Source organism: Grampus griseus (assembly GCF_964374135.1).
Source record: "Grampus griseus genome assembly, chromosome: 17".
NCBI classification, from domain to species: Eukaryota; Metazoa; Chordata; class Mammalia; order Artiodactyla; family Delphinidae; genus Grampus; species Grampus griseus.
In genome coordinates this window covers 48,926,017-48,940,637 of record NC_139011.1, presented here as the reverse complement: position 1 = coordinate 48,940,637, position 14,621 = coordinate 48,926,017, and the positions used below count along the sequence as shown (strand labels likewise).

The 14,621-nt window shown below is 38.8% G+C and overlaps 1 pseudogene across 1 annotated transcript; it reads right to left on the bottom strand.

Annotated features, from left to right (window-relative positions):
• Positions 1–1,630: 1,630 nt before the first annotated feature.
• LOC309835254 (ferritin light chain-like) lies at positions 1,631–14,102 on the bottom strand (annotated as a pseudogene). Its single transcript has 2 exons — positions 14,074–14,102; positions 1,631–2,264 (listed from the first exon to the last, which is right to left on the bottom strand). The product of its transcript is annotated as a ferritin light chain-like (transcript).
• Positions 14,103–14,621: the final 519 nt, after the last annotated feature.

Below are 14,621 nucleotides of genomic sequence, written 5' to 3'. Positions count from 1 at the left end.
AATGGGGAGGGGTAAATATTTGTGATGCTGTCTACCTATGGGCTTATAAAGTTTACAGCTGCATTAGGAGGACAAGCATTACCATTAGCATGAAAAGTAGGGCAGACCTCAGTTGCAAAAGCTTCTAGCCATACACACAGGGCAATACGTAAATGATACACCTTATTGCATTCACCCATTCACCCTCCCCTGTTCATGCTAATTGGAAATTTCAATCCATTTCAGAGAAGTAACACAACTATCGATCATTTTCCCTGGCACGAATCTTCCTAGAGCTCACGCACTAGCCCATGTGTCTTAGATTTAATATCTGCTCACTAGCTGGATTGAAGCCAAGAGGTGGTTCCCAAAGTTGCTGCACATTAGAATCACCTGGGGAACTCTGAGACCTCCCTGTGCCCAGGCTCCTCCCTAGACCTACTGAATCAAAATCTCTGGGGCTGGGACCCAGACACCAATGTTTTTCTTAAAAGCTCTTTAGGTAATTCAAATGAGCAGCAAAGCTTGAGAAGCAGCCCAATAACGGGAATAAACTTATTTCACACAGATAAAGTGGGGCAATTCATATGTTAAAAGAACATGAATATATGTCCATGCCTCTCTCACGCTTTGTCACAGTTTACCCTTCCCCCTCCCCATATCCTCAAGTCCGTTCTCTAGTAAGTCTGTGTCTTTATTCCTGTTTTACCCCGAGGTTCTTCATGACATTTTTTTTCTTAAATTCTATATATATGTGTTAGCATACGGTATTTGTCTCTCTCTTTCTGACTGACTTCTACACTGTTGGTGGGGATGTAAATTGGTGCAACCACTATGGAAAACACTATGGCAGTTCCTCAAAAAGCTAAAAATAGAGCTACCATGTGATCCAGCAATCTTACTCCTGGGCATATATCTGGACAAAACTATAATTCGAAAACATACATGCACCCCTATGTTCACAGCAGCACTATTTATAATAGCCAAGACATGAAAACAACCTAAATGTCCACTGACAGATGAATGGATAAAGAAGATGTGATATATATAAAATGGAATACTACTCAGCTATAAAAAAGAATGAAATAATGCCATTTGCAGCAACATGGCTGGACCTAGAGACTATTATACTAAATGAAGTGAGAAGGAGAAAGACAAATACCATATGATATCACTTATATGTGGAATCTAGAATATGATACAAATGAACTTATCCATGAAACAAACAGACACAGACATAGCACACAAACTTGTGGTTCCCGAGGGGAAGGGGGAGGTGGGGGAGAGATGGATTAGGAGTTTGGGATTAGCAGAGGTAACCTATTATATATATGATGGATAAACAACAAGGTCCTACTGTATAGTACAGGGAACTATAGTCAATGTCCTGTAATTAACCATAATGGAAAAGAATATGAAAAATTATATATACGTATAACTGAATCACTTTGTTGTACAGCATAAACTAACACAACATTGTATATCAACTATACTTAAGTAAAATAAATTTTTAAAAAAGAAAAAAACATGAATATATATATATATAGATATAGATATATATTTCTTTTTTTCCTCTTTATTCTGTTTGTGTTTCAAATAGGCTTTTTTTTTTTCCTTCTGCAAAAAGCGTTATTGTTTCCATTTGGTCCAAGGCTTGGGAGAGGGCTCCAGGGCGGTTACAAAGCTGCCTAGTAGCTGCAGAGCAGGGCTTCAGGCAGAAGCTCTGATGCCAGAGGGGCTCCTCAGAGGCCGCTGGACTTCAGAGACTCCTGTTTGTGCTCGAGGGTGAGCCTTTCAAAGAGATACTCGCCCAGCACAGCCTGCGGACCAGCCAGCCTGCGGAGGTTGGGCAGGTGGTCGCCCATCTTCTTGATGAGTTTCACCTGCTCCTCCAGGAAGCGGCTCTGCAGGAAGTCACAGAGGTGGGAGTCTGCGCGGGCGGAACCCAGGGCGCGCAGATGTGATAGTGCCTGGTGCAGGCTCTTCTCCCTAAGAATGGCGGCTTCCACAGCGTCCTGGGTTTTACCCCACTCATCTTGAGAAAGCTTCCGCGCATCCTGGAAGAGGGCGCGGCCACAGCACTGGTTTTGCATTTTCAAGAGACGCTGGGCGCCCTCACACTTCTCCTCAGCCAGTTGGCGAAAAATGTGGCCCGCAGTGTCCAGAGTCCCATTGTTGCTGTCAAAATAGAAGCTCAGAGAGAGGTAAGTGTCCCCAGATGCATGTTGAACAGGCGGTGGACGGCGGCCTCCACCTCGATGGAATAATTCTGACGAACCTGGGAACTCGTGGTTGATCAGTGATAAAGAGCTAAGCTCAAAAAACGGTGTTGGCCTGACCAGGAGGCTGAGGATAGCTGAGTGGCTGATTCCAAAGGTTGCGACAGGAAGAAAGGTTGGAGGGTGGTCGGGGGCTGGAGCAAGGAGCGTCCCTGGGTCTGTTCATTCCAAACACTGTTGAAGCAAAAGACAGAACTGCAGGACTGCCGAGCGCACTGCCTCAAATAGGCTTTGCTATAAATGAACAAGAAGTCCAAGCAAGGACAAAACTTACCCTTCCCCCCACCAAAATAGCTGGCGATACTAGAATCTAGACCTGGGAAGGGATTCTTCCATTACTTTCTGAACATTCCAAGCCACTAGAGCAGTGGTTCTCAAAGTATGGTCACCTTGTAACCAAGCAGTACCCTATGGGGCCTTCCTAGGACAGACCCATCCCCCATATCCTCTGCTGTAGTTCCTCTCTGAAGTACTCAGATAATAGTATCTCAGGCATATTTCTTGAGTTTTCAGATGCTCAAAACCACCACCCAATGGAAGAAATTAACTCCTTGATGATCATGAGCACGTAGCCCCCAGACCTTCTGGCACCTAAGGATGGATAATGTTACCTGCCCTGTGGCCTCCACATCAACCAATCAGAGGATTGTGCACGAGCTGATCACATTCCCTGGGACGTCCCTCCCTCACCTGGCCTTTAAAAATGCTTTGCTGAAATCCTTTGGAGATTTCAGGGTGTTTTGGAACTCGGGCCACCCCTCTCCTTGCTCGATCCTGCAGTAAACCTTTCTCTGCTCCAGACTCCAACCTTTAGGTTTGTTTGGCCTCTCTGTGCTTCAGACACACGAACCTGCATTCGGTAACAACCTGACCAGTTTTACCAGCGTCCCCTGATAATGTGTCAGATATTCAAGTTTTAGGGCCCTGTCCCAGCCCTATGGAATCAGCAGCTCTGGTGGGGCTCAGTGATCTCTGTTATAACAGGCCCTCCAGATGATTTTTATTCACCTTAAAGTTTGAAAATATCTGCATTGTCAGCTGGCCAAAGCGTCCACCAGCAGGTGAAGGGGAGTGGTGCCTGGAAAAGATAGGGACCAGCCAAGGCAAGTACAGCAGCATTTGCCGTGGTAGTAATGGAGAATGCCTTTTCTCCACTGGTTGGCACAGACTAGGATCTGGGAGCAGTGGCAGGGTTATTTAGGATGCTTTACATTTCAATGTAGAGGGACCGCTGTCCTGGTTTGCCAGGGACTTCCCCTGTGTGAGCACTTAAAATCTCATCCTGGCAAACCCCTTAGCCCTGGGTTTGAAAAACATAGGGAATAACATGAAATTTAGGGGAAACATGATCTAGGTTTTGGGCAAGTCACAAGTGCTAATTAAAGGTAAGCAAGTATGGACAACACTAGCGTTCTTTAGCCCTTTGCGGGGAGGTAAATCTGATTGGGTGAAAGGACTTACTGTTAAGAGATCTTTGTAGAAACATCCCCTTCTGCTTAGTCCGCTGGTTCTCAGTTCTGGCTAGACATTGGCATCGTCTGAGGAGATTTAAAATGATTTTATTGGTCTACGATGACCAACCGTCAGTGTGAGGGTTTTTAAAAAGTGCTTCAGATGATTCTAATGCACAACCAAATTTAGGTGCCACTGCTTAAGCTTTTGAACCGCTGCTGCATATTTTCACCTCATCTTCCTATGAGAATATCCAACTGTAGTTGAGGTTTGTTTTTTTTTCTTTTTCTTTTTTTAACTGTCTTACTATAAGATTTACTGTCTTAAATAAGGTTGAATGTACAGAAAATCTTGCTAGTCCATCTGGTATAGCTGGATACTTAGAATAATATCGTTAAGATATATACCATTTAAGTATTGTGACTGGCCTTTTTGAAATTAACATATGCATTGAATTAGTATGTTCTCTTTTGAAGTTGTTATGTTGGGGAGCTATACCTCTAATCTGCTGCCATTGCTAAATATCTGGACACCTCTTATTAGGAATTGCTTTTAGAAATCTTTAGGGATTAAAACCAAGATTGCTGTATTATTTGTACTGGAACCACAAAAACCTCACAGAGTTCCCCCGCTGTACCTTCTACCTCCATCTCTAACCCTTGGCAACTTCTAATCTGTTCTCCATCTCCACGGTTTTGTTATTTTAAGAATAATATGTAAACATAATCATGAATTACTTAATCTTCGGAGATCGGCTTTTCAGAATTTTTCCCTCGGCATCATTCCCTTGAAGCTCATTTCAATTTTTGCATATATTAATAATTTGTTCCTTTTTGTTGCTCGGTAGTATTCTATCATAAGATTTTATCACAATTTGTTTCAACATTCATCCACTGAAAGACATTTGGGTAGTTGCCAGTTTTTGGCTATTATAAATAAAACTGCTATGAACATTTATGTGTAAGTTTCTGTGGGAACTTAATTAAGTTTTTGTTTCTTTTGGATAAATGCTCAAGAGTACAATTACTGCGTTGTAGGGTGAATCTACTTTTAGGATTAAAAGAGACTGTCAAGCTGTTGATCAGAGTGGATAAACCATTTTATTTTCCCACCAGTGATGTGATATAATTTTTCTGTGTACTCGCCAGCATTTGATGTTGTCACTATACTTTAATTTTAGTTACTCTCTGACATCTCATTATGGTCTTAATTGGCATTTCCCTAATGGCTAATGATGCTGAGCATCTTTTCATGTGCTCCTTTGCCGTGTGTATATTCTCTTCCATGAAATGTCTGTTCCTGTCTTCTGCCTATTTTCTAGTTGGATTTTTTTAAGTTGTTTGGAGAGTTCTTTGTATATTATAGATACAAGTCATTTGTCTCATATGGGATTTTCAAATATGTTTTCCTACTGTGTAATTTGAGTTTTCATCCACTTAAAAGGATCTTCTATGAAGCATTTTTAACTCATTTTGATGAGATCCAATTTATCAGTTTGTGCCTTTATTGATCATACTTTTGGTGTCAAGTCTAAGAATTATTCCCCTAGTTCTAGATGCCAAACATTTTCTCCTATTTTTCTTTCTAAAAATGCCCTGCTTTTACATTTAAGATTATGATCCACTTTGATTTAATTTTTGTGTAAGGTGTGGAGGTTAAGGTTCATTTTTTGTTTGTTTGTTTTTGTCGAGGGATGTCCAACTGTTTCAGTACCATTTTTTGAAAAGTCTATTCTTCCTTGATAGCTTTTGCACTGCTGTCAAAAACAAGTTATATGTATTTATGTCAGTCTATTTCTGGGTTCTCTATTCCATTCCATTGACCTATGTATCTACCCTCCATCATTACTGCAAACTCTTGAACTTGGGTAGATTAATTCCTCCCATTTTCATCTTCCTTTACAAGTTGTTTTAGCTATTCTTCAGCCTCTTCTTACCATATAAATCTTAGAATAAGCTTGTCTAGATCCACAAAAACCTTGAGGGCATTTTAAGAGTAATTGTGTTAAGCCTCTTAACTTGGGGAGAATTGACATCTTTATCATGTTGTGTTTTCTAATCCATGAACAAGGTGTGTCTCCCTATTTGTTTGGGACTTAAAAATTTTTCTTCATCAGCATTTTGTAATTTTCAGTCCAGAGGTCCTATAAATGTCTTATTGGGCTTATATTTAAGTATTTATTTAGGTCAGTTGTAAATGGCATCACATATTTTTATTTAAGCTTCTACACATTTGTTATTAATATATAATTTGATAAAATTGTGGTGATCTTGTACTCTAAATCATTTACAAACTAATATTATTTCTCAAGCTTTTTGTGGATTCCTTGGTATTTTCTCCATTTAGATTATCATCTCATCTTCAGATACAGACAGTTTTACTTTTCCTTATTCAGTATAATAGGATATATTACTATTCAACATTCAGTAGGATATGTTCCTTCCTATGCAACGTAGTAGGAATAGTCCTTTTATCTTTTAAATAAACTTTTTAAAACTTTAACTTTTAAATTTATGTATTTATTTATTTTTGCTTTATTTTCTTACTAGAACCTCCAGTGATATATTTAATAAAAGTGGTGAGAGCAGATATCGGTGCCTTGTTTCTGAGCTTACAGAGAAAGCATCCAGTCTTTCACAGTTAAATATCATGTCGGTATAGGTTGTTTGTAGATCATCTTTATGAGTTTCAGTATGCTCCTTTTCTATTCCTAGTTTGCTTGGAGTTTTTTTTCTTCTTTTTTTAAAATCATGAATGGGATTGGATTTTGTCAAATGCTTTCTCTGCATTAATGGATAGGATCACATGACTTTTCCCCCTTAATCTATTGGATATGGTGGATTACACTGTTTGATTTTCAAATATTTAACCAACTTTGCATAGCTGGAATAAATCCCACTTGGTCATGGTATATTATTCTTTTCATATATTTCTGGATTTAATTTGCTAATATTTGGCTGAGGGTTTTTCAGCCAATTTCATAAAAAATATTGGTCTGTAGGTTTCTTCTTTCTATACTATCCCTGTCTGGTTTTGGTATCAAGGTAATACTGGCTTCATAAAATTAATTAGAAACTGTTCCCTCTACTTCTATTTCTTATCAAATCATGTAAAATTGGTGTTAATTCTTTAAGTCTTGGGTAAAAGTGAAACATCTAAGCCTGAATATTTCTTTTGGGAGTTTTTAAATGAAAAACCAGTGTTTCTAATGGTTACAGGAAAATTGAGATTATCTATTTCATCTTGGCTGAGTTTTGGTAGTTTTGGGTGTAGAAACATTGGCCCATTTCATCTACATTTTTGAATTTCTAGTGTAGACTTGTTCATAGTAACTTGTCCCTCATTAACCTGCAGGATATGTCATGGTATCCCTGGTTGCATTTCTGATATCTGTGATTTGTGCCATCTCTCTGTTTATCTTTATCAGTCTTTCTAGATCTTTATTGGTTAGATTGTTTATTTCAAAGAACCAGCCTTTTGTTTCATTGATTTCCCCCGCTATTTTCCTGTTTTCAGTTTCATGGATTTCTGTTTCATCTTTATTATTTCCTTCTTTCTGCTTGTTTAGTGTTTTTTCCTCTTCCTTTTTTACTATTTTAATATAGAAAATTAGATTATTGCTTTGAAACATTTTCTTTCCCAATTTAGTGCTATAAACTTCCCTTTCAGCATTGCTTTCACTTCATTCCGCAAACTTTGATCTGTTATATCTCCATTTTCTTTTATTCTATGCATTTAAAAATTTTTTCCTTGATGCTGTCTTTTTTACCCATGAGTTATTTGGAAGTGTGATGTTTAGTTTTCATGTGATTGAAGATTTTCCTGTTGTCTTTCTCTTATTGATTTCTAGTCTGATTCCATTATGGCTAGAGAACATACTCTCTATGATTTTAATTCTTTTAAATCTGCTAATGTTTTTTTATCGCCCAGTATATGGTATATGAGTGAATGTTCCATGGACACTTGAATATGTATTCTGCTCTTACTAGTGTGTTCTTTAAATGTCAGTTATATTCCTGTTGATTGATGATGTTTTCAGTTCTTCCATATCCTTGCTGATTTTTCTCTCTGGTAGTTGTATAAATTGCTGTGTTGAAGTCTCAAATAATAATTGTGGATTTAAAACTTTCTCCTTTTACCTTTTTCAGTGTTTGCTTCATGCATTTTGAAGTTCTGTTGTTTGGTGCACACACATTTAGTATCACTAGGTCATCTAGGTGGATTATTCCTGTTATCTTTATGTAATGACCCTCTTTGCCCCTAATAATTTCCTTTGCTCTGAAGTCTACTTTATCTGATATTAATATAGCCATTCCTGCTTTTTCTGATTAATGTTCACATGATATATCATTTTCATCCTTCTACTTTGAACTACCTATATCATGATGTTTAAAGTAAGCTTCTTATAGACAGTATATAGTTGGATCATGCTTGCGATTTTTTAATCTACTCTTCCAATCTCTATCTTTGACTTGGTTATTTAGATCATTTACCATTAATGTAATTATTGCCATGTCAAAGATTTGGTCTACCATGTTATTTTTTGTTTTGTCTTTTACCTTAGTTTCTCAATCCTGTGTTTCCCTTATTTTTCCTTCTTGTGGGTTACTTAAACATTTTTTAATAAGTCCATTTTAATTTAATTCATTTATAATCATTTGTGTATACTGTTTGTATAGTTTTCTTAGTGGTTGCTTTTGGCATTACAGTATACATATGTAACTTATCATAGCCTACTGGAATCAGTGTTTCATTACTTCAAGTGAAGTTTCAAAATTTTACTTCCATTTAGGTCTCTTAATATTCCCCAGTTTTAAAGTATGATTTTCTGTAGTATTTCCTTTCTCTACATTGAGAACCCCATCAGATGGTGTCATCACTTTTGCTTTGACCATCATATAGAATTTAAGAAACTCATGAGGCTAATGATAGTCTCTTATATTTACCCCATTTGTTTTCACCCATTCCATTGTTCCCCTTTTCTTTCTGAAGTTCCCAGTCTTCTGTTATTGTTTATGTTTTCATAACAGTAGGTGATATCTTGGATTTCCAGTGCAACTGGATATGAGTTTCAGGAAACACTGAGCCTGGCTCACTTAATGCTACTGAGTTGGAGGGTTTGTATATGTTGGGCCTGTTGGCACAGCAGATGCTAGCAGATTAGACTAATGTTGATGGGACTAGTGCCACAGGAGGGTGGGTTCCCATTCAGGCTATGCTGCTGTTACAGTAGATCAAGTCCCCCTCTACCCCAAGTGTGGGGCAGTGACCTGCTGCTGTCACTGCTTTGTATTAGGCTCCTTTTGCCTCAGGTGTGTGGTGGGATCCCTTGGAAGCTGCTGCTGCTGCTGTCAATCACAAGGTTAAATTCATTTCAGAAATACTTAAGTATAAATATATAGCCTGGCTCTTGTAGGACCTCTGTATTTTTTTTAATTGCTTTCATACAAATTATCCCAAATTTAGTGACTCAAAACAACGTAAATTTATTACCTTACAAGTCTGACATTGGTCTCAATTAAGTAAAAGTGTTGGCAGGATCGACAGATGAATGGATAAAGATGTGGCACATATACACAATGGAATATTACTCAGCCATAAAAAGAAATGAAATTGAGTTATTTGTAGTGAGGTGGATTGACCTAGAGACTGTCATACAGAGTGAAGTAAGTCAGAAAGAGAAAAACAAATACCATATGCTAATACATATATATGGAATTTAAAAAAAAAGAAAAAATGGTCATGAAGAACCTAGGGGCAGGGCAGGAATAAAGACGCAGCCATAGAGAGTGGACGTGAGGACACAGGGACGGGGAAGGGTAATCTGGGATGAAGTGAGAGAGTGGCATGGACATATATACACTACCAAATATAAAATAGCTAGCTAGTGGGAAGCAGCCACAAAGCACAGGGAGATCATCTCTGTGCTTTGTGTCCACCTAGATGTGTGGGATAGGGAAGGGAGGGTGGTAGGGAGATGCAAGACGAAGGAGATATGGGGATATATGTATTTGTATAGCTGATTCACTTTGTTATGAAGCAGAAACTAACATGCCATTGTAAAGCAATTATACTCCAAAAGAGATGGTTAAAAAAGAAAAAAAAGTGTTGGCAGAGCTACATTCTTTTCTGGAGGCTCTTAGGGGTGTTTCTGTTCCCTGGACTTTATCCGCTTCCAGTGGTCACTTTTAGTCCTTGACTCAGAGTCCCCTTTCTCCACCTACAAAACCCCAAATGTTGCATCTCTCTGATTCTGCTTCTATTAGGACATCTCTCTCTTTCTCTTTCTACAGTTGGGAATGGTTTTCTGCTTTTAAGGACTCATGCAATTAGATTTGTTCCATGAGGTAATCCAGGATAATCTTTCTATCTCAAGGCCTATAACTTCAGTCATATCTGCAAAGTCCTCTTTACCATGTAAGGTAACATATTATTGGGTTCTAGGGATTAGGGTGAGGGCATTTTTAGGAGCCATTATGCTGCCTACCACACCCTTAACAAGTGACCTTGAGAAAATTACTGAGACTTTAAAGCCTTACTTTCCTCAAACATAAAATGGAAAGATAACTAGTTAATATCATGAAAGTGAAACAGTATATATGAAATCAACTAATTCAAAAAATAAGATTTCTTCTTTTTCTTTATGATTGGCATGATTCTCAGAGTTTAGTTACTTGAAGAGTTCCTTTTTCTTAAACAGAACTAAGGAATTTCAGGGTTCAGGTGCTGTAAGATTGTCTGAATTATCTGAGTAACAATTAGCTAAGCACAGGTGTAAAGCATTTGATTTACTCCCTGGTGTCCTTTATCTTCTCATCCCACTAAATCCATATCCCTTGTCTAGCTCCAGCCAGTAGAGTCAGAGCTTGTTTTACTGTTTAACTAAAGTTCAATTTAAGTTTGCTCTACATCTCCAGATTCTCAGCCCTGGTTGCATATTATAATCACCTGGGGAGATTTCAAGACCTACTTGATGCCAGGGTTTTACCTATCATGGATATTTGAAGAGGGACCTGGAATGAAATGCTCTAGCTTATGGTTTGGGGAGCCAAATCATAGTCTACACTGAGCCAAATCATTTGCGAGATCACCTCTTAAAAGCAATTTATCTGTGGTGACTGATGCTCTTCCTTTGTCAGTATGCTTGTCCCTCTTTGGGGGAAAAGAAGAAGGGGAAAAAACCCCCAGCGGTTGGGCTCCCTGAATTATAACCTGATGCTGTGGAATTAGTGTTGGCTCAGAGCGCACATCTTCAGATACCCATTCTCTCGCCTGCTTCCTTGCATGAGCTTATATCCTTGGGCAGTTTTTCATCCACCACCCTCTTTTGCTTCTAATCTTAGCAAGTAAAGTGTCTCCTTAATGAAACAGCATTTCATGAGACTTACTGGGAGCATAGGTCTGTTCCAGACCTATCCTATGTTAGCTAAAGCAGATATAAGTGATGTATTTTTGGCATTCATCCTTGTGGGTTGGAGAGAGAAGACAGAATTTTATCCTTTAGGTGTCATATGACTGGGCAAATGGGCTCATTCCCTCTACTGCCTACCACGTAAAATACTGAGGGTGTTACCTCTAGAAGGTATCTTCTAGGTATCAAAATAGCTCACATAAGTCATATTTCTCAGTAAAAGGTGACAAAACTATGGCTTAGGTGGTGAATTTTCCATGTCAATTTGTCCGGGCCACCATGCCCAGTTATTTGGTCAAATATTATTCTGGATATTTCTGTGATGGTGTTTTTGTGTTTTTAAAAATTTTTATGTTTTATTTATTTATATTTTTGGCTGCATTGGGTCTTCGTTGCTGCACGTGGGCTTTCTCTATTTGCAGCAAGCGAGGGCTACTCTTTGTTGTGGTGTGCGGGCTTCTCATTGCGGTGGCTTCTCTTGTTGCAGAGCATGGGCGCTAGGTGCACGGGCTCAGCAGCTGTGGTGCACGGGCTTAGTTGCTCCACGGCATGTGAGATCTTCCCAGACCAGGGCTCAAACCCGTGTCCCCTGCATTGGCAGGCGGATTCTTAACCACTGTGCCACCAGGGTAGTCCCTGTGATGGTGTTTTTGGATGAAATTCATAATTAAATTTGTGGTGGACTTTGAGTAAAGCAGATTATCCTCCATAATATGCATGGGCCTCATCCAATCAGTTGAAGCTCTTAATAAAGACTGACCTCCCTGTCACAAAAAGGAATTCTGCTAGAAGACTTACAGAAATTGAACTGCAACTCTTCCGAGAGTCTCTAGACAGCCTAACCTGCAGATTTTGAATTTACCAAGCCTCTACTATTGTGTGAACCAATTGTTTAAAATCTCTCTCTCTTTCTCTATCTTTATATAGATATGGATATAGATCTAGATATCAATAACGATATCTAGATCTATATCTATCAGTATATATGGGCACATTGTATACACATGCTGTTGGTTCTGTTTTTCTGGAGAAGCTTGACTAATACAGTGGCCCATATATATAAAAGGATGAACCCAAGTTCACCCAGGTAGAAAGTAGTACAACGAGAACTGGAACTTAAGGCCTCATGACTCATTCAGCTGTGAACACTGACCCAGAACTGGCGTCCGCACACTCTGGCCCACTGATCAGATCTCGCTTGACTCCTGGTTTTGTACATAACGTTTTGCTTGAACACAGCCGCATCCATTCCTTAACGTATTGTGCATAGCTGTTTCTGTGCTACAGCAGCAGATGGGCAGTTGCAATGGAGACGTATGGTACAGAAAATCCAAAATATTTACTATCTGAGCCTTTACAAAAAAGATCTGCTGACCCCTGCTCTAGGATGCCATCTGATTTCTGATAGCACCGAGGAGAATAATTCATGCACATTGGGATAGATTGTTAATCTCATGTCCTCCTTAGGTCAAAGATCTCTTAAATGCTCACCCTTGCAATAGCCAGCTTGGGGAGCATTGTCTGAGGATGCAGAAATATTTCTTGCCAGGTCTTTCGAATCCACACTGCTCCCTGACTATGGTTCTTAAAACCTATTTTTTAAAAAAATTTTTATTGGAGTATAGTTGATTTACAGTGTTGTGTTAGTTTCAGGTGTACAGCAAAGTGAATCAGTTATACATGTACATATATCCACTTTTTTTTTTCTTTTTTCAGTACGCGGGCCTCTCACTGTTGTGGCCTTTCCCGTTGTGGAGCACAGGCTCCAGACGCGCAGGCTCAGCGGCCATGGCTCACGGACCCAGCCGCTCCGCGGCATGTGGGATCTTCGCGGACCGGGGCACGAACCCGTGTCCCCTGCATCAGCAGGCAGACTCTCAACCACTGTGCCACCGGGGAAGCCCCACTTTTATTTTTTTTGGGGAGTCTTTTCCAAATAGCCCATTACAGAGTACTGAACGGAGTTCCCTGGGCTAATAAGAAGAGCAGGTTCTTACTAGTTATCTATTTCATGTATAGTAGTGTGTATATTTCAGTCCCAATCTCCCAATTTAGCCTCCCTGCCACAATCCCCTGGTAACCCTAAGTTTGTTTTCTACATCCGTGCCTCTGCTTCTAAAACCTGTCTATTTTAACCAACTACCACTCATTGCTTACTGTCTCTGGCTTCATGTACTTGATAATAAATCTACTTCTTGTTCTATCCTGGATGACATGTTCCAAGGACTGAGATAATATCTTATTCTACATAATTTGTCCTTGATATTGTCTATCTTGGGGTCTTCATCTATGTCCCAAAGAAGACAGTCACTCTGTCTTCTAGTACTACTACTAATACCCATTTTATGGCATGAATTTGACCCAATGCACTGAACTATCCCTTTAGAAGCTGTATGCAACCTGTCACTGGGTTTTAGCACAGGGGTAGAACTCACATTAGTGATCATATATAAACAAATCTACTTGACCAGAAACTTTTTGTCTCACCATTTATTACACAAGTAACTTCTGTCTTTGCATCTATGATGTAAATATTTTTAATTTCCTAAATTATCTGAAAAATTATTTAGAGCTTCCATTTCAGTAGGCATTGGAATTGCTGTGTTATGACTATTTCATTATTTTATTTCCAAGTGTTAAATTAGGCTTCAAGCTTTGGCCAAGAGTAGACAGGAAAGGGTTTCAAAGAAATGAAGAGTGGGAAAAACTTCTGATGCAAGGGAGACTTAATAAAGATTTGATTTTGAATCAATAATTTATAATAAAGGTTTGAGTTTGAATCAATAATTTATGTCATTGCAAAATAGCTCCCTGCTAAAATTCCATTCTTTGGTAATCATTAAGTACAGAAATTAACAATCAAAATATGCAGTGATCTTCTTCATTTTCTAAAAACAAACCTATATCTAGATGAGAGGAGAATTCATCTCATAACTCAGCCTCTGGACTTACGACTCCAAGTTCTGTCTTCTTTCAACCATACCTGCTAAGTTTCTGTCTAACTTCTTGAGCATGAGGTAATGGCGTCAGCTTTCATCCCGTTCCTCAGTATATAGCTTGGTGAGTATGAGTAAGGGATCTAAAACTTGAGAACCTGGGTTCAAATCTTGACTCTAAAATTTACTTGTTGAGTACTCTTGAGCATGTTATCTGTTTTTGCCTCAGTTTTCTCATCTATAAAATAGAGATACCATTACTTCTCTCAGGGAGTTGCTGTGAGGGTGAAAGAAAATTCACACAATGCAAGAATTTATCAGTTCTTGGAACACAATAAATACTGAAAAATAATGTTAGCCATTATCAAGGCCCCCTCATTTTATGGATAATATAGATTAGTTTATATAGGTCTAATATTTACATATGCATAAACATTTTGTACCTATGTGTGTGTATAAGTTCTTCTTAGAAATTGAGCAGTCAACATTCACATCTAAAAATCTGTGCTCTGTGAAATGTAGATATCCTGTGTACAGACACAGTGCTATAGTTATCTATTGCTA